Source organism: Neovison vison, chromosome 1, assembly GCF_020171115.1.
Source record: "Neovison vison isolate M4711 chromosome 1, ASM_NN_V1, whole genome shotgun sequence".
Lineage (NCBI taxonomy): Eukaryota > Metazoa > Chordata > Mammalia > Carnivora > Mustelidae > Neogale > Neogale vison.
Genome location: NC_058091.1, coordinates 218,354,875 through 218,376,092, shown reverse-complemented (window position 1 = coordinate 218,376,092; position 21,218 = coordinate 218,354,875). Strand labels below are relative to the sequence as shown.

At 39.4% G+C, this 21,218-nt stretch overlaps 1 long non-coding RNA gene across 3 annotated transcripts in view; it reads right to left on the bottom strand.

The window, feature by feature from the left end:
- Positions 1-21,218, bottom strand: part of LOC122918717 — a 145,660-nt gene that overhangs the window by 120,739 nt on the left and 3,703 nt on the right. For all 3 annotated transcript variants that reach the window (XR_006386665.1, XR_006386669.1, XR_006386667.1), the window contains exon 2: positions 2,482-2,641. This is a non-coding gene — a long non-coding RNA (uncharacterized LOC122918717). The remainder of the gene's footprint in view (positions 1-2,481; positions 2,642-21,218) is intronic.

Here is a 21,218-nt window from a genome sequence, read left to right as displayed (position 1 = left end):
GCTGAGTCGACCAGGAAAGCTAAGGTTTAAATGACAAGTGCTATGACAAAGTATATAAAACTCAAGGTCTGAGAATTTCAAACCAGAGGATAGTCCTCTGCACAGAAATGTAACTGGCTTTTAGTTCAAGATGTATCTAGATGGAATTTTCTCACGTTAGACACAGTCTATTTTTTCCAATGGTATTTGCCACTTGTTTCTACTCCTGGGCTCTTTGGTTTTAGTGAATGGCTGAATTTTCCTGTGCCCAGTGGATTGCCCTGAAGCACAGGAGCTGTCTGTCATGAAGGCCAGTAGCTTTAGAGTAGAGCATGATTTTCTCAAGAGAGAAAAGCCCAGATGCAGGCCTACTATCTTTTTGGGTTACCACTGTGAAGAACGTTCCTTGGGAATGGAAGGCCATGTTCCAGCTTTCAGTCCCATATTTAGGAGACTTTTTTTTTTTTTTTTTTAGGTTTTAGAAAATTTATTTTTTACAAGTTAACATGTGCATAAAAGGAAACTGAAAAACACAAGAAGCAAAGAACAAAGTCATCCATAATCACAAGCAGTTTACAGTTTGACTTCTAGGTCCCATGTGTATATCTACAAAAGTAAGCATTTTAATGTAATTAAGATCATAGTTATGTATCGTGCTTTTTTACACACCATGAATATTTACCATTTCAAAGTCCCCAAACTATAAGTATTTCGATAACCAAGAATACACTACACCAACTCCATCTGAAAGAGAAAAGTGTAATCCCGCCTTTCTCGGCGACAAAGATTTCAGAAAGGACAAAAATGGCAACAGGCCTCTAGATAAAGATACTGGCAGGGTTATCATTAAAATACTGCATTCCCTTAATGTTCAATTAAAACAGACATAAGTAAGAGTACACAATGTATAATGCTTCTAAAAGAATTCATTATCCAATCTATACTATTCAAATATTAGCAACGGGGTATGTTTCCATTGAATCACTTAATGTATTCCTATAGTACAGCCAAAGAGACGCACACACATTAACAGTTATTACAATGTAAGTATGAACGCATCCGCATACAGCTCTCCCTCTATACTTCCTCCTGCCCCTCTGCTGCCAACCTAGTAAGTCCTCACATTTCTGAGACAGCGTAACAATTCCACGTCCAAGATGCTTCTTGGATAACAAAAAGAAACTTATAAATTGGTTGATTCACTAGCTGTACATTTTATCATACATTGTCACCTCAGGACAACCAAAAAGCTTAGATGTTACAAAATAATGACATTTGTCCACAACAAACACAGGTACTTCATCAAAATGCACATCCAGACCTATGGTTATAACCTAAAATGGTCTTCTATATGTGGAGATAACTAGCAAAAAGCCCTTCCCTTCACCCCTCCTCTGCTCCCTCCACCATTTTAATGACCAAGCATAGGACTACATCTAGCTCTAAGAGGTGACTGACAGACACTCCCAGAACAGTCCTTCCTAAAACTAACAAAAGGGCATTCATAAAGGGAGTATTTTACTACCTCTACTTTTAATATACTTTGGGTATTAGGACTTGTTTATCCTTTGACACACAGCAACATTAACTAAAATGCACATACAGAACTTTAAAGACTCATGGGCATAGAACCCTTTGCTCCTCACTTCCTTCCCTGCCCCCATCCCCATCCCCTAGTGAACCCAGTGAACAGTCAGCATGCTCTCCAAGACATCAAGTTTAACAACTCCATTCCCAAAATACAAACATTTAGGAGACTTTTTTGATACAACAGACACATTGTATCCCCAAAAGGAGTTTAGCAGTTTGATGATCTAGTAAAACATTCTGTGAGCCCCAAAAGCCTGCGTGGCAGGCAGCCTTTCCAAATCTACCTTTCAGCTGATGTTAAGTATTTGTGGGGACTTCACAGGGCACACTAAGCCCTTGGTGAACTGCATACCCCAAAGCTCACTGATTGCTTGCAGACAATCCTCTTCTCCCAGATGTAGCCACGACTCAAAGAGGAGAACCAGGGCAAGTTCCCTATCGGGCTGATTGGTTGTAATCAGCTGCCTAACACTACACAGGGCCCCAGCTCCACGGCTTTGGAGATAAGGTGGCAAGCTAGATCTGTATTCTTTAATGCCGTGTTTCTTTCTGCAGTTGCAAATGTGTGAGGAAGAATGGAATCTCCAGCACAGCAGTCCCTGCCACTTATCCATGGGACACAAGTTCCAAGACCCTGAGTGAACGCCTAAAGCCACGGATAGTACTAAATCCTATCTTGGATGCCTGGGTGGCTCAGATGGATTAAGCAACTGCCTTTGGCTCAGGTCATGATCCCGGTGCCCTGGGAATGAGTCCCACATCAGACTCCCTGCTCAGTGGAGAGCCTGCTTCTCCCTCTGACCTCCCCCAACTCTTGCTCTCTCTGTGTCTCATTGCCTCCCTCCCAAATAAGTAAAATTTTAAATAATAAATCCTATCTGTGCATAACTATGATGTTATGATGTTACTCACCTAACTCTGATGATGTGAGAAGAGAAAATGGCTCCAGGAGGAAAAGACGTAGGAAATGACGCAGGCGCTGTGACGTAGGGTCAGGCTTCTATTGGCCCTCTAATGATTTCTCGGGAGGAGGGTAACCTGCTTCTGAAGAGTGGATGAGGCAGACGGAAAACTGAAAATAAAGAGAGACACCTGTATCCTTCTGGAATCCTGACCCCACGTGCCCTCTGAATTGGCCAATGCTGCCCCTCCCCCCAGCTCCTTCACCCCTGGGTTTTCATAGCTTCACTGCAGACCTCAAGGCCAGGAGCTGGACCTTCACAGCTTGCTTCACCATCCCAGAGACCTCAAGGCTCCAGAAAGTGGAAATTGCTGACTCTCACAGGTGGTGGTGGGGACTCTCTGCTGCATAAAGCAAAGGTTAACACCCAACTGCCTTTCACTCTTTGTCAATTTGACTGATTAGTTATTATAGCTTTAATTTAGACGTTTTTTCCTTGTTCAAACCTGAAACTCAGGTAATTCCCTCTTGTTGCGTGGTATCCTGGGGTGATGACTGCAAAGAAAGATTTGTGATGAGTAAGTTTCTTTCTCTATTTCTGGACTAGGTAAGGAAGATGTGAGAAGTGTTGCAATCACTGACCGTGAAAATGCTATCAAATACATTTATTTTATTGGAAAAGAAATGTTTGTTACTGTTTGCTGCCTATACACTTAGACATCACAGTCAGTATGCCTTGAGTACGTCCTTGAGGTCTGATCGATCTCAGATAACAACCTTCGTTTTGAAGATATTTTCTAAAAAAAAAATGAACACAACACATGGATGGCAGTTTTAAAAGTGGCCTTTTAAAATGAGTTTAATGCACTATAAATTTGAAACCACCCTACAAAACAATGTGACCAGATATATACTAATGCAGCACAAGCTGAGTTCACAAGTTCGAAATTAAATTATTTTTTAATCCTTTTAAAGATTTTATTTATTTAGAGAACGAGAGAATGCTACCGGGGGAGGAGCAGAGGGTGAGGGAGAGAGGATTTCCGGCAGACTCCCGGCTGAGTGAGCCCGATGCAGGGCTCTGATCCCACAACCCTGAGATCACCATCTAAGTCAGAATCAAGTCAGTTGCTCAACCAACCTAGCCACCTGGGTCCCCCCAGAAGTTAAATTTTTAAAGGTGAGGTAGTGTTGTGACCCCAGGACCTCTTTCCCACTTGGTACCCTAATGAAACTCTCACTAGTATGCCATAGAAAACATTTCAGGAAACATTACGCTAGGTAGTTCATTAAAGGGATCAAACAGTACGAGATGGCAGGGAGGCAACATCTGCATGAGTTTTGTACAATCACATGTTGTAGTTAGTAGATTTTTTTCCTCCCCTGGAGACAATAAGCACAGAAAACTGTAATATAGGCGTTCAGATCTCTTTCCTTTGATGGAGAGATCAGTTGTCAATGATCCTGGGTTTTTCCCCTGAAAGTAACAAAATTAATACAAGGATTAACTGGAATAAATAATTGAGATTTCCGTTCAGATCGAGAAGAAAATATTGCACAGCTAAATGCAGATATTTAACCACAGAAAGTTCTAGTGTTTAGAAATGATAAGACCTATCATTGAAATTTATGACTTAATTTGGAGGTACATCTATTTTTTAAAACACTTTTTAGGAACCTGAGACTTGGCATCTGGCTCTCTAGTTAAATACAAACTAATGACAGCATTTGAAAGAATTTTAACTTTATTTCTAAACATCTAAAGCTCTCAAACACCTTGATGGAAGGTATTATTTTTTTGTTGTACAAAGAAATGTTACATTGTTGTAAAAAGAATTACTACCAAGTACTGTGAAATAAGGCTGCTGCTGTGAGATTTTGTGAGTGAAACTTACTTGGAAACAATTGATTTTTATGCCTATGCACAGAAGTGTAGTTTTGTTTTAAAAAAAAGCAAAAAAAAAAAAAAGAAACAAAAAAATAAACATGAAGTAGTGAAGTTCAAATTATCTTTGAGGAGACTCTTCTGACCTTTCCACTGTCATTCCTCTTTCCTTAGCCCAATAATTTGAATTTTAATTATGGCATTTTGAAGATTTCTCAAAATAACATCTACCGATGGTCCCTGGCTTATGATATTTCAACTTAGGATTTTTTTATTTTTACGGTGGCATGAAAGCAATACACGTTCAGTAGAAATTGGATTTCCGATGGTGAATTTTGATCTTTTCCCAGGCTAGCCATAAGCAGCAGACGCACTCATGACACAGCGAGCTACAGCTCCGCTGGCACGTGAACACAAAGGTAGACAGCTAATACACCAAAAAGCACTCTGTTTTTCACTTTCAGTACTGTAGTCAATAAATTATATGAGGTATTCATCACTTTATTATAAAATGGGCTTTGTGTTAGATGATTTTGCCCCCACTATAGCCTAATGTGTTTTAGCCAAGTTTAAGGAGGCCAGGTTAACATTTGATGTTTTATAGGGCCGGTGTATTACATGTCTTTTCAGCTTACAATATTTTCAACCTATGGTGGGTTTTTCGGGGCCTACCACCACCGTAAGTCAAGAGAGATCTATACCTTCATCCCTGTAACAGCAGATACGTGGTTTTATTTAACTTGAATTATAAACTGATGTATTTTGGTTAATTTTTGCAATCCCACAGATGGCAAAACTTCATCTATACAAGACTCAGTTATCCTGACACCTCAGAGACACAGGAGTTGGCTCAGCATAAGAAACGAAATTAAAAATGGCCTTGGGTTAACCAAATAAATATTGGCAAATCCAGGCATGACAGCTCACAGGCTTGATTCAAGAGACAGCTCAGAAGCTATTTTAGCCTCCTTCACTTTCTATTCTAAACCTACAGATTAAAAACTACATAAAAAAGGAATAAGGCAGAGGTATTTCTTTGAGGTCATAACATTAATATCATCAGCGAGTGATTAGCAGCTAGTCCTTCACAGTGAAGAAGGCAAACCAACCAAGAGTGAGCGAGTAGAACCCCCTATAGGAAGCACTTTCTAGACAACTCATGGCAGGGACAATATCCCAACAGCTGCCACCATATTTCAGCCACTGTTCACAGGGATGACCCTGAGTGACCAAAGCAAGTAAATTAGGTTCAGAACTTTCTGCAAGAAGGGGAGAAATATTAGGCTAACAGAAATTTAAGTTGATTCATTTACTTAGCAATTTTTTTTTTAAAGATTTTATTTATTTATTTATTTGACAGAGATCACAAGTAGGCAGAGAGGCAGGCGGTGGGGGAGGGGGAAGCAGGCTCCCTGCTGAGCAGAGAGCCTGATGTGGGGCTTGATCCTAGGACCCTGGGATCATGACCTGAGCCAAAGGCAGACGCTTTAACCCACTGAGCCATCTGAATCTATATATGTGTATGCCAGAGGCTGTGCCGGTCTTGGGGACATGCACATGCAATTTTCAAGAAATTTCTGCTCTAATTCAGAGGTTTCAGAGCATGGTCAAGGAATCCCTGAGGGCCCATGACATCCTTCCAGGGGATCTTCATGGTCAGGCTACTTTTTTCCATAATACTAAGATGGCCACATTTCTTTCTTTCTTTCTTTCTTGAACTCTATTGGCATTTGCACTTAGGGTACAAAAGTAATGGTGGATAAAACTTAGTATGAATTCCTTAACATTAATCAAGGCAGTGGTACCTGCCCCCCTCCACACACAGGAAAAAAAAAATGCCAATGTGTAGAACATACTTAACAAAGCAGTAAAAATGATTGATTTTATTAAATTTCAATCTGAAGTATACATCTCTTTAATACTCTGTGTAATGAAATAGGTACACATAAAGTACTTTGACTGCATACCGAAGTATGATGGTTGTCCAGAGGAAAAACATTTGAGTAATTGAGTTGCAAGCTGAACTAGCCACTTTTTCATGGAACACAGTTTTTACTAAAAGAATGATGGACAAACTGTGGTTATTTGGCAGACGTTTTCTCAAAAAAGAACAAAGTGAGCTTGTCCTTTGAAGGAGAACAACCCACAGTATTTAGAGCCAACAGTACAATTTGAGCTTTCAAATGAAACTTTGAGTTTTGGAAAACAAGAGCTTGTAGCTTCCTAATAATTAAAGACTTCTCTGATGAGAATGGTAGTGATATTAAAAAGTTTATTTTTTAATATTATGTAGTGGAAGTTTCAAGTCGGAATGATGTATATAACTCAGCAAACCATTATTTTCCAAATGACCAAACTGTATGATGTTATAAAATCATACATTAAGGAAAGGTCCATTCAAAGTGGAAAATAGACCAATGGATTTTAATGTAACAAAATCATAAAGTTCATTGATTGGCTTTCAGATTACACACTGAAAACTAACCTTAAGAATCCACCAGTTGCCAAGTTTTAGCATAGTATTAAGAAGAATATCCTTAGAAAAGTCTACTAAAATATCCCTCCCTTCTCCAACTGTCTCTGACAATGGACTTTCCTCCCTCATATATTTCAACCCAAAACAATTTATTGCAACATGAACATGTTGAATGTAAAGGAAGATACGAGAGTTCATTACAAAAATGTTATACTGTGCTACTTTTCTCTCTGAAATTTTTGTTTTGAAAAATATAATTATTTTCATAAAAATATTTTTAGATGTTAACATATAATATATTTGCATTATTAATTTAAGCAAATCAATAAGAATTTTAAGAATTTCCTGAAGAGAAGACTATCTGGGGGTAGTATCTCCTGATATTTATTGCATTAGAAATTAATTAGAATTTCCTAATTTTAATTTCTAATGCAATAAATATCAGGAGATACTACCCCCAGATAGTCTTCTCTTCAGAGTCCTTTATACTTTTTAAGAATACAAAACATCCTGAGACCAAAAAGTTTGAGAACCACTGGTCTAAGAACAAGATACAGATCTAATAAATAAGTAATTCTAACCTAATACATTAGGGGCTTTGATAGGAAAAATACAAGATAACATGGGAGGGTAGAGGACAGGCATCTGGCCCAGTCTTGGAGAGTGACGGAAGACTCCCTGGAGGAGGTTATCTCTAAGCCAGGACTTGATGGATGGTAAGTTAATATGCTAAGAGGGGTATGATGTTCAAGACGGAAGGAAGAACTTATACATAAGTTCAAAAGAAAGAAAGGATGGTTCAGTCATGAAAATAAAAATTGGTGGAACTAGAGAATAGTTTATGACAATGTAGGTTATTCTGATTATATAAATATTTTAATAAAATAAATGTATATCTTTTCAATAAAATAACTTAATAAAGGGCCAAAAATTGGCTCTGGTCTTAAATATATATAATACTAATGGGGGGGCAAGAGGGAAATGTCTCTGGTATACTGTACCTATCTATAGGAAATCTTTAAAAAAAACACCTTAAGTTTTCACAAATATGTGATTACAAGTTGTAATCTATATTCTGAGATATCTCTAAACTTAAGCCAAAAGACCTTTTTTGGTATGTGTTTAAAAGAATACTAATGAGATGTTTATAGTCTGATTTGAATTTGAAACAATACAAGTTGAAGTTTTAAAGCCTGATACTCTTCATAAATATTCGATTTCCATCCGAATCAGTGAAAGTTATCTCATGAACCTGGGTTATACCCAACAGTGATTGTTCTTTGTAAGTGACATAGATTTTAATACGAATATCTCCATGTCCTTATGACCTCTTTGTCATGTTTGCCATATGGCCATGGTTTCCTGTTTGTTTTTTTTAAATTTCTTTTCTGTTTTAATAGTGTCTTCCCGTAACACTAAAGAAAACCTTTAAATCAAATGCCCCAAGAGCTTGGTGTTGCCAGATGCCAAGGTAGGCATGTGTCCTGAAGGCCAGGCCAGGTCATCAATAATGCTAAGAGGTATGTCCCTCCTCAGAGTCCCAGTTTATCCCATGGGTATTCATGAGCTGGAACAGCTTCTGAGAGTGATTTTTCTCTTTCTGGAAGGGCTCAAAAGAGGCAGAAACAAATATTTATGGCTTAGAGGTTAGGGTTAGCGCAACTGGTATCTTGGAATAGAAAGCCACCCACAATTACGTCACGGCAATCTTTGAATGGCAGGCCACTGTTGAGTGTTATAGAATTAGGATTTGTTGTCAGGCCAATGCAGTGACAAGGTCATATGGCTACAAACTTTATCCAAGAGGCCCTATTTAGTTTAGAAATGTTTTTAGGGCACTCCAGAGGTTATTTTTGGCAGGGATCCTATCTATTAACTTAAGTTTGCTGCATACACATTGCTTTATCACTATGTCACTTGCATTATATGTTGTATGTTATTTATTTGTCTGTATGTTTTGTGGCACCTAAAAATTCTGAAGGACAAAATAATACAATGATGGGTGAATTATAGCTTGACATTTCTCGCAGTATATTACATTTTAAGGTACTATCACAAACGAAAACAAAAAAAAAGCAGCAGAAATAAGTCAAAGCAGTAAAACTAATTTAAAACTGAGATCGATATTGTAACTATGGATACCACCTATATATCTCCCAGAAGATTTTAAAATAAATTAGACATGGAAATATGCTATATCCCTAGCAACTGTCTGACACCAGTATGTATATAGTGAATGGTGTATGAGTAAATGAATGGATGACTGAACCCTAACACATAGAAATGACAGATATCCAGTTTTCGAAGGAGGAAATTAAGACGCAGTGTGGTGATGTCACTTGTCCAACATGCACACAGCTAATGAACAATGGGACTGAGCTTTGAAGTCAGGCGAACTGAATATAGGCTCACTTGATTAACCTCTACATAACACTTCAATATTATATAAAGGAAGGGTTTTTTTTTCTTAAAGATTTTATTTATTAATTTGACAGAGAGAGACACAGCGAGAGAAGGAACACAAGCAGGGAGTGGGAGAGGGAGAAGCAGGCTCCTCGAAGAACAAGGAGCTCGATGTGGGACTCGATTCCAGGACCCTGGGATCATGACCTGAGGTGAAGGCAGATGCTTAAGGACTGAGCCACCCAGGAACCCCTCTATAAAGGAAGTTTTGAGAGATCATTTATACTTAGGTAATGTGACATCTTCTGATCAAATATGTTGATTAAATATTTACTAATTATTTGTTGGATGAGAAGAAGTCGAGACACACAAATATGGGTTTAACTTCCTTGCTGTCAATTATCACTTCCTAGGCTCTTCTCCCTGGATACCATGAAGGGAGGGGTGGATCCGAATCCCCGGGGTAATCACGAGTGGCTCAACGACTAGCACAGTGGTCTTCATGTTAAAATGAGCACCCCGAGGAGCACTCTTTTCCTCACTTCCTACTATTTCACGCTGCTGTCATGACAAACTTATATGCTCTTCCAGATCCTATCAAAACATTCTTTTATGATAACCTTTTGCTTGGGTTTGTTTTTAATCCTGATGATTAATATATCTTGAAGTTTCAAATGCTCAATAGGCAGTCGAATTTTATATTTACCATAGGAGGGCATGCCATTTAAAGTCTTGAGAAATGACGATTTGGTCCTGTTTCCTCACGGTTGTAATAGTATCTGTTAGTGAGAGTCGTGATAGCCTTCCTGCACTGGTGGGGTATTCCGGGAAATGGAAGCATGGGGCTTCAGAGACACAATGTTTCTGAAGGTTGCTACAAACTTGGAAGGTAGTACTAATGGCTGGGTACACAGGGACTGTTCTGAGACTGGTCATCATCCCACACTCTTTGCTGTCAGTCAGACCTTCTCATGTCATGTCCTCTAGAATGGCCAGCTTCTCACTTCAGGCTGTGGACAGAGGAATGGTAGTTCAAGGGCTTTCAAGATGCTGCTTCATTCCACATGCAATCTGTGCCACTTCACAATTCTTTCAGTGGCATTCCATCCAGTGAACCTTCTAAAGAAGGTTTAAAATGCCATTTCTTGGGCACCCAGGTGGCACATTTGGTTAAGCGCCTGCCTTCAGCTCAGGTCATGACCCTGGAGTCCTAGGATTGGTCCCACATCAGGGTCCCTGCTCAGCAGGGGAGTCTGGTTCTCCCTCTGCCACTCACCCCACTCTCATGTTCTCTCTCTCAAATAAATAAATAAAGTATTTTAATTAATTAATTGATTAATTTGACAGACAGAGATCTCAAGTAGGCAGAGAGGCAGGCAGAGGGAGAGAGAAGGAAGCAGGCTCCCTGCTGAGCAGAAAGCCAATGCGGGGCTCGATCCCAGGACCCTGAGATCATGACCTGAGCTGAAGGTAGAGGCTTAACCCACTGAGGCAGGTGCCCCAAAATCTTAAAAAAAAATAAATACAATGCCATTTTTCCACTTTCCCCAGTTTTTCATATCTGCCCTTCTTCTGTCTGGAAAGTAGCTCTATGAGGGTAGGGACCAAGCTTGTTTTTCTCATCACTGCAGCTTCAGGAACTACTACAGTATCTAGTAGTATGGTAATACTACAGTATCATGGTAGATGATAATGAATGAATGAGTGACCGAATAAATGTCCAGCTCTTTGTGTGCTGATATGACAGCCTGGGATTTTTTTCTTTTAGTATCATTATCTGTATATGTTTGCCATTTTTTTCCTATCCCTTTTAAAAAGTTGAATCCCTCGCTGAAGTAGCTAACCCATAGACAACTGTGGAATTCTAAACAAAACAAGCTCCTTTCAGAAATGGCAGAACTTGAAATGCCATGTAATGGGAAATCAGATACTTGCTGATTGTAGCATTTGAGAGAAGTTGCCCATAATTTTCTTTATCGTTAATTTAAATCCCAGTGGATTTCAGATGTCCTTATCCAGCTACCACGGATTTCGAGAAGGAGTACCATGTATCCTTGACTTGACTGTGCTCTTGAGAAGCAAAGAGATGAGAAAGGCCAAATCAGGCAGGTTCCCAGGCAGTCCCAATTCTTTTCCCATTCTCCATTGGCCTTATAACCCCTCCCACACTGTGTGTGTGTGTGGGGGGGGGGATGGGATAGGGGCACAGTCACCCAAGACACCAGGCTCCGTGGGACTTTTGCAGAAGGAATTACACAAGGAATTCTACCTCTCAAGGCCCTTAACAACCCCTGTTCATTTCCTACTGCTGTTGCAACAAATGGCTACAACTTTAGTGCTTTAAGACAGAACAGAATTACTGTTTTACAGTTCTAGGGTTTGCAAGTCCTAACATCAAGGTGTCAGCAGAGTTTCATTCCTTCTGGAAGCTCTAGGTGAGAATCCATTTCCTTGCCTGTTCTGGCTTCTAGAGACTGCCCACATTCCTTGGGTCATGGACCCTCCTTCTTGTTCAAAGCCAGTGGTATACCTTCCAATCTCCATCTCTGTCCATCACCTCGTCACATCTCTCATATTCTCACATCTCCTTCTCTAACTCAGACACTCCTGTATCCCTCTTGTAAGGACGTTTGGGCTTACTTTGGGCCCACCCAGATAATCCAGGATAATCTCCCCATTTCAAAATCCTTATCAGTCCTATCTTCAAAGTCTCTTTTGCCAGATAAAGTAACATACTCACAAATTCCAGGGATGATGGCATGAAAAACTCTGGGGGTTATTATTCTGCCCACCGCACCACCCCACCCACTTTCTTCCTAATGGCCTCATAATGTGTCTTTCAGGCCCTCCCATCTCCTAGTGCCAAGCCCACTCACAGGCTGCTGGAGGCTTCTGCATCACTTCTTCCTTCTGTATTTCCCTTGGTCATTCCAGCGGGATGCACCTGCTTCTTCCTCTACACCCCTTTGAACAACCCGGACCTTCTCGGAGCATTCCTTTCTGCTGCCTTACACCATATTGGCCTGTGTGTATATGACTTTCCAGACCAGCCTGGGCCAGGAGCCAATTCTTTGCCTTCCTGGGACTCAGAACAGCGTGGCAGATTGCAGGGACTCAGCTGTAGCTGCCAGTTCTCCCCACATGACATGTGAGCCACTTCTCCCTGGGTCTGGTGCCCTCCAGATGTTTCCCCCAGAGTGCCAAGACAGAAGCCCTTACCCCCTACCCTAGGGCATCATTGCTAGTAAGTGATGGCCTCCCTGCCTGTGAACTGGTTGGATTCCACAATCACTGTCCATCCGCTTAGAATACATTGTTTCTGGGGACTGCGGGAGCCTGGGGCGGGAGACTGCATTTACATCTCCAGATTTCCACCTTGCACAAGCCAGGCTTCTTATTGCTTATTTGCAGTGACCGGGGCTGCTTGTCGGCAGTGCTGGCTGAGAAACTTTATCTCTGAGCGAGCTCGGCTATTTCCAATATAGTTCTCTTCCCCTCAGGATGCCATTCTCTACATGTGTTGGAATGACTCACTTGGCGCTTGCACAGGGTAAGAACTTGAGCTTGGTGAAAAGGCACTGGCTGAGAATGTCCCGGTCTCATTTTCAGCCACTCCCTGGGCTGTCACCTCTACCCAAGTGGACTCTTACCTCCCCAGCACCCAAGAAATGCAGAAGTCTGAGCCATTTAATTGCCAGGCACTAGGTGAAGTCTGGAGTTGGGTTGAAGTGGATTAGAGGGCAGGGTGGGCTAGGGAATAAAAACATGAAATCAAAGCTTCTGCTCTGATACATTTCACAATCAACTGGAGAGAAAGGTAAGTTGCCAAGTCATTAAAAAATTCGGCAAAATATTCTATCAGCTAAGTGCTATGAAGCTAGGGGGAAAAATAAGTGGTTTACATTTCACCGTCTTCCTCTGGATAAATCTAAAATATTAAAGATGAAGTCTTACAAATACTACAGAAAACCTCTGGGAGAATTTTTCTTATATAATCCCAGAATGACAAATTTTTTTCTAAATACAAATAAGACTCATAAGCTGCAGATGAAACATCAGTTAAATTTAACTATATAAAAAATATATTCCCCACAGCAAAACCTATAATACGTAAAGTTAATGAACAATTGCCAAAGTGAGAAAAAGGATTTGTAAGTCATAAGAAAACACTAACCATCCTAGTAGAAAAAGGGGCAAAGGACATAAACAGACAGATCATAGAAAAGAAAATGTAAATGGCCCTTACACATAAGAAAAGATGGTTCCTATCACTTATAATAACAGAAATGCAACTAAAATTACACACAGAGAGATGTACTTAGCTTAAAAATTGGCAAAATTAAAAAAGTTGGAAAACATATTATGAGGAATCAGCAGCCCATTCATGTATGAAAGTATGTAGACGTACCTACTGGTACCACACCAACAGCAGGCACATTTATAACATCTATCACAATTATGGACATGCGTATCTTATGACTCAGCAATTTTGCTAGGCATTTATAGAAAATGACATCTACAGAACCTTATTTACTGCAGCACTGTTTCTAGTATCAAAAAATTGGAAGTAATCATCAATAGATGAATGCTTAAAAAACAGCAGTCATAAATTATGATATTCACACATAATGGGATTCTGCACCTTGCTCAAAATGAATGAGGATGCTCTTTATGACAATTATGGAAATATTTCAAAGATGTTACGTGACAAAGACAAGGCACAGAACAGTGTGTTCAGTGAGCTGCATTTTAGTATAAAAGAAGGGAGGAGTAAGCTACTGGTTGTTTTCCAGGGTAACCTCAGTACAGGTCTACTGGATGTTGCTACGTGCTATTCTCTTCATGTAGATTTCCCTTTTCCCATCTCTGCCTATTGAGAAATATTTATTCTTCCAGGACAATTTCAAATATTTCTTCCTTTATGAGCCCTTCTTGATCTCCTGGATTAAATACTCTCTTGATTGAAAAAAAGTGTAAGATTACTAAAAGAATAGTTTTAAGGTTTTGGGTGAGGGATCCTTCCTAAGGAAGACAAGCCCCCAAAATTTAAAAAGGGAGAAGATTGATTTAATTTTATAAGACATTTAATATTTTATATGGTCAAAGACATCCTAAATGGACTTAACAAAAATCTCACAGGCTGAGCATATATTGATAACAAAGTCGTCCAGATTATATAAATAGCTCCTACAAACCAGCAAAGACAAAACCAACAGTCCAATAGAGAAAAAAAAGGGCATATTTTAAGGACAAATGCATTTTGTTAAAAAAAAAAAAGAGAGAGACAGGCAAATAAAAAATGTTCAGTTTTATATAAATACTTTTCTCCTTTTGTTGAGTAAAAAAGAGATTTATACTGTCATGGGGAAACAGTCAAGGATGTGGTGGGGGTATAAACTGTTAAATTCTCTTTGTAGGGTAATTTGACAGGAGTTATTAAATGTTAAAAATATCTATCACCTTCAACCTGTCTATTGGAATTTTAGGCGTCTGTGCTGAGAGAGACATATATGCACATATAAGCATCGTCACTGTAACATTATTCATAATAGGGAAAAACAAAGATCTCTTAAGGACCACCAATAGGGGAAAGCATGCACCAAACCAAGATAAATTCTTTCTGTCATTATGGTGCAAGAATTTAAAAAATGAAGTAGATTTCTTCATATTTGCATGAAAAGAGCTCCAAAGGGAAATGCTACTGAAGTACACAGTATGTAAAATACTTTTCTGCTTATGGCCCTATAATGAGGCCATGTGGTAAGAAAGTGAGGACAGCCCATAGCCAGGCAGGAACTGAATTCTGCCAACAACCACATGCCCGAGCTCAGAAGCAGATCCTTCTCCGGTCAGGTCTTCAGATGGTCACAGTTACAGCCGCAGCCAACACTTGGCAGCCCTCTGAGCGACCCTGAAGCAGGGAGCTCATCTAGGTTGTGCCTGGACTCCTGACGTAGAGAAACTGAGATAATAAATATTGTTTTAAGCCCATAAAATAAATAAAATAAAATAAAATAAAATAAAAATTATTCTGTTTATGGGGGAAAAGTTATATGTATGAAAAAAATATATATGCATGTAGGGGGACAGGTATATATCTGCACATATACACAGAATATATGTAACTGTATACTTATACATACATAAATATGAAAAAGTATATATATAAATGGTTTAGCTTAATAACTCTCACTGTGTCTAGGGAGGGCAGTAGAATTAGTAGTGGGGAAGGAGGGACTTTGATTTTGTGCTCTATACCTTTGCAAGGTTTTGTTGCTTTTTTGTTGCTGAAAGGTAGTGATAGGAAGGACCCAGTTCACACAACTTGGAGAAGGGATTTGATCTCAGTTAACTGGCCTCCCAGTGTGATATTTTTTCCACTGTTCACCAAAAAAAAAAAGAAGAGGTACTTTCTGAGTAAGGATGATTAAATAGAAATAAATATGAGACATTTTCCTGGCTATGAAGGACACCACGGAATTTTCAGACACTTTCCTCTTACAACTAACCTAAACAGCCATTATTGAAAGTGAGATCCACTTACTTCATGTGCAGGAGGAACGGCTGCGCCTACCACAACCCAGCACATAGATTGTACTTTTAAAATCTTCTCAAATACCCCACACATTGTAAATATTTTCCCTTAACTTTCCTTGTTCTTTTTTCTTTCCTCAGACTCTGTTAATTTTTCTACAGCTAACTTAAATCTTGTAAAGAAAGGACTAAACCAAACTGAGTAAAAAAAGACTGTCTCTTAACCCTTAAATGACACATTGCCTTAAATTACATCCTAGAGTAATCTTAATTTTAAAGAGTAACACAACCTTAGAGGCTCCTTTGATGTGAAATTTACTCTGACTTTGGTTCTCCTCTCTTACTCCTCTTCCCAACCAATAATTTCCTGCATTTGGCTTCCTTTAATTTGCTTTAATTCCTATAACATGGAAAAAGAGTATTATATAGACTATGCCATGGACTTTGAAGTCTGCTGTACCTGAGTTTTTATAAGTTTTCTGTCATTTGGAGAAAATCATCTAACTTCTCTGCGTGTCAGTTTTTCAACGGTCAGCTGGCAAGCATAGTAACTCATGGCAGGGCGCCTGGGTGGCTCAGTGGGTGCAGCTTTTGCCTTTGGCTTGGGTCATGATCTCAGGGTCCTGGGATCGAGCCCCACATTGGGCTCTCTGTTCAGCAGGGAGCCTGCTTCTCCTTCTCTCTCTGCCTACTTGTGATCTCTCTCTCTCTGTCAAATAAGTAAATAAAATCTTTAAAAAAAAAAAAGAATGGTAACTCATGGCAAAAAAAAAGATGAAATTAGAAAATATGAAGGGAATAAAATGAAAATACAAAAATGAGTAGGGCACAGCTAACGCAGGACTTAGAAAGGTATCGTCTTTATTACATATTTGAGAAAAGAAGAAAAGCTGAAAATCCATTGTCTGAGCTTCCCAAGAAGCAAAAATAGGAAGTAAAATAAAACCCAGAGATATCAGAAGGAGTGAAATAGTATAGCTAAGAACAGAATCAGTGAAAATCTTATACCCATACATACAGTAGAAAGTGATCAGTGACCTCAGCTGCAGTAAAGATCAAAATCAACAAACCCCTAACAAGAATGAACGAGGAAAAAAAGACAGAAAATACAGACTACGACGATCAGAAAAGCAGAAGAGATCTTAAGATGATTTAAATGATGAATAACAGTACAGTTTCTTAGGAGGTTTGTGAGAATTCACTGAAGCAATATACTTCCTCAGACTCTGTTAATTTTTCTACAGCTAACTTAAATGTTACTGTACCTAGTACAGTAACAAGACTTATAGAAGACATTAATGTAGTTGTTGATACACTTTGAGCACATGCTCTATGCTGGGTGCTGGGAATCCTCAGGTGAGTTGATGGTTATGTGTGAAAGTGGGAGGGAAAGCATGGCTCTGGACTCTTCAGTGGTGAAGAACCAATTTTTAAAATTACATACAAAAGTGTGAAATTACATTGTTGACAAATGCTGCAAATAAGAAGTGGAGCATGAAGCTGAGTGCATGTAAGTACATGTAAAAAGGTTTTAACTGACCTAGAACGGGAGGTCAGGGAAGGCGTCCCTAAGGACATGATAGCTGAGATGCCATCTGCAGGGCAAGAAGACATTAACTAGGAGAAGTTAACTAGTAAGTACTTCCGGCAGGCAAAAGAGGAAGAGAAGGTGCTACTGCATTGTGAAGAAGCATGCTCCGACGTGACATCAGTGTGGCTGAAACTGGAAAGTAAGGATGAGGGGGTGGCTAGATATAGCAGAGGAGATAAATGGGGGCCAGATTTTGTGGGGCCTTGTAGGCCATGCTAAGGAGTTTGATCTTTATATTAAAAACAATATGGAGTCATTTAAGAGTTTCAGGTCTGCACTCATAACCTGACCAGATCAGAAAAGGTCACCCTGGGGCGCCTGGGTGGCTCAGTGGGTTAAGCCTCTGCCTTCGGCTCAGGTCATGATCCCAGGGTCCTGGGATCGAGCCCCGCATCGGGCTCTCTGCTCTGCAGGGAGCCTGCTTCCTCCTCTCTCTCTGCCTGCCTCTCTGCCTACTTGTGATCTCTGTCAGATAAATAAAGAAAAAATCTTTAAAAAAAAAAAAAGAAAGAAAGAAAAGGTCACCCTCCAAATAGTGTGAAGCATGGACTGGATGAGGGTCCCACTGGACCTACTGATGCCAGTGAGGTGACTATTGCTGCTGGGCAGGACAAAACAATATAACTATGGTTTATAATTTAAATTAAATTGGAAATGACTCAATCATGACAATCAATAATGGACTGGTTAAATAAATAAATGATAGTAAATAAAGACAATGGGTTAGCATGCAGCTATAAAGGGAAAGAGAAATATCAATGTACGCTGTTATGGAGTTACCTCCATTGCATTGTTAAGTGAAAAAAAGCAAAATGGAATGGAAAAACTGTGTGTATAAATGGGGAATGGAGTAGAGAGCCCAGATATGGACATGCAACTCTATGGTCAAATAATCTTTGACAAAGCAGGAAAAAGTATCCAGCAGAAAAAGGTCTCTTCAATAAATGGTGCTGGGAAAATTGGAGAGCTATGTATAAAAGAATGAAGTTTGGCCATTCTCTTAAACCGTACACAAAGATAAACTCAAAATGGATAAGAGACCTCAATGTGAGACAAGAATCTATCAAAATCCTAGAGGAGAACATAGGCAGTAACCTCTTCGACATTGGCCATAGCAACCTCTTCAAGACATGTCTCCAAAGGCAAAAGAAACAAAAGCGAAAATGAACTTTTGGGACTTCATCAAGATCAAAAGCTTCTGCACAGCAAAGGAAAGAGTCAACAAAAGAAGAGGCAACCCATGGAAAGGGAGAAGATACTCGCAAATGATAATACAGAGGGCTGATATCCAAGATCTATAAAGAACTTCTCAAACTCAACACACACTAAACAGATAATCACTTCAAAAAATGGGCAGAAGACATGAAAAGACACTTCTCCAAAGAAGACATACATGAAAAAAGTGTTCATCATCATTATCCATTGGGGAGATTCAAATCAAAACCACATTGAGATACCGACTTACACCAGTTAGAATGGCCACAATTAACAACACAGTAAACAACAAGTGTTGGAGAAGTTGTGAAGAAAGGTAAACCCTCTTAACACTGTTGGTGGGAATGCAAGTTTGTGCAGCCACTTTGGAAAACAGTGTGGAGATTCCTTAAGAAATTAAAAATAGAGCTACCCTATGACCCTGCAATTGCATTACTGGGTATTTACCCCAAAGATACAGATGTAGTGAAAAGAAGGGCCATCTGTACCCCAATGTTCATAGCAGCAATGGCCACAATCGCTAAACTGTGGAAAAAGCCAAGATGCCCCTCAGTGGATGGATGGATAAAGAAGATTTGGTCCATATGCACAATGGAATATTATGCCTCCATCAGAAAGGATGAATACCCAACTTTGGTATCAACATGGTTGGGACTGGAGGAGATTATGCTGAGTGAAATAAGTCAAGCAGAGAGAGTCAATTATCATATGGTTTCACTTACTTGTGGAGCATAAAAAATAACATGGAGGATATTATGAGAAGGAAAGGAAAAATGAATTGGGGAAATCGGAGGGAGAGATGAACCATGAGAGACTGTGGACTCTGAAAAACAAACTGAGGGTTTTGGAGGGGAGGGGGATGGGGGGTTAGGTGAGCCTAGTGGTGGGTAATGAGGAGGGCACATATTGCATGGAGCACTGGGTGTGATGCATAGACAATGAATCTTGGAACACTGAAAAAATAAAATAAAGTTAAAAAAATTAACAAGATAAAAGAAAATAAAAGTCAAAAGTAAATTTACCAAAAAAAAAATGCTGTTTATTTAAAAGAGGTATAATAAACAGATATATATATATATCTCCTATATATCCTGTATATACCCTATCCATATCAATATATATATATTCTCTCTCTCTCTCTCTCTCTCTATATATATATATATATATATATATATATATAATATATTGCATTTTTAAAATAGAAGGCTAACCTGGCAAAAGAGTTAGAGAGGGAAGGGGAAGGAGAAAGGGAGGCTAAAGTTCTCTGAATACAAAGTGTTTTGTAGATTTGATTCTGGGACCAAATATTTTGCATAGTTATAAAGCAAAACTAAGTAGGACGCCTGGGTGGCTCAGTTGGTTGGACGACTGCCTTCGGCTCAGGGCGTGATCCTGGAGTCCCGGGATCGAGTCCCACATCGGGCTCCCAGCTCCATGGGGAGTCTGCTTCGCTCTCTGACCTTCTCCTCGCTCATGCTCTCTCTCACTGTCTCTCTCTCTCAAATAAATAAATAAAATCTTAAAAAAAAATCAATTCATAAAAACCAAAACCAAAATGCAACAGATGAATCAAATTATGTAGAGAGTGGCATAATCATAAAAATGAATTAATTGAAGTAATATAAAACTGCAGCCCTTTGGGATCTATCTAATAACAAAGAAAACTGAAAAAAAAAAAGTCCAAAAGTGCTTTTAACATTTTTATTTTTATTCTGAGAGTATTATGTAGGAATGACTTCAGAAACCAATTTCTAACCTGCACACTCCTATGTCTCATGATGATAGTAGGGTGGGTTACAGTGCTGATGGTAGAGGGAAGTGGGTGGACTGAAGAGATACTTAGATAAAACTGACCAGAATTCATGCTCAGTCGTCCATGGGGCTAGGTGTCAGGCAAGAGTTTAAGAGGCCTTTGAGCTTTCCCGCTTGCATCATGGATTTTGGTTTGGAGCATGTGGAGTCTCAGGTCTCTTTGGGACATCCAGGTAACGTCAGGTGGCAGCACTCACCAAAGATGATCTTCTGTTAATTTTCCCTTCTACCTCCTTAGCACATTTTTTTTTTTTTTTAAATGGGGATGGGTGGGGACTACTTTTCTAGTCTCTAGTGTCACTTAATATTCTATTGTTTCACATATCTTGGTAGTCATGCCTTGATTCACAGATCAAGGTAGTCAACTTGATGTCACCTGCACATTTTGTAAGATTGCTTTTACTCCATTGTCCAACAAACTGGGATAAAACAGGTGTATTTATCAACCACACCATGAGTGCTTATTCTAATCACTGTATTAGGTACTTATGTTCTCTATCGTTTAAAGTTACTCACACATTTATAAAGATATTATTCTCTCCAGTATACTAGTGAAGAGACCGAAGATCAAGTAGAGTAAGTCCCTTGCCCTAAGTTACAAAGCCATACAGTAGCAGTCAGCACCTCTGGTCTGTTTTCTGTCATTATGTCTCTTGTTTTTCAAAGTCTGGGTGCCGAATTAGGGGGCTCGTGGTCATGGCATTTAATTGTACCAACTCACATGGTAAGAAAGCTACTGTGTTATTTTCATCCAACTTTCTGTTCTGACATGGAGAACAACTTGGTTAGAAGGTGGTGTGTCTTAACAGTGAACACTTGCTAATCTCTGTTT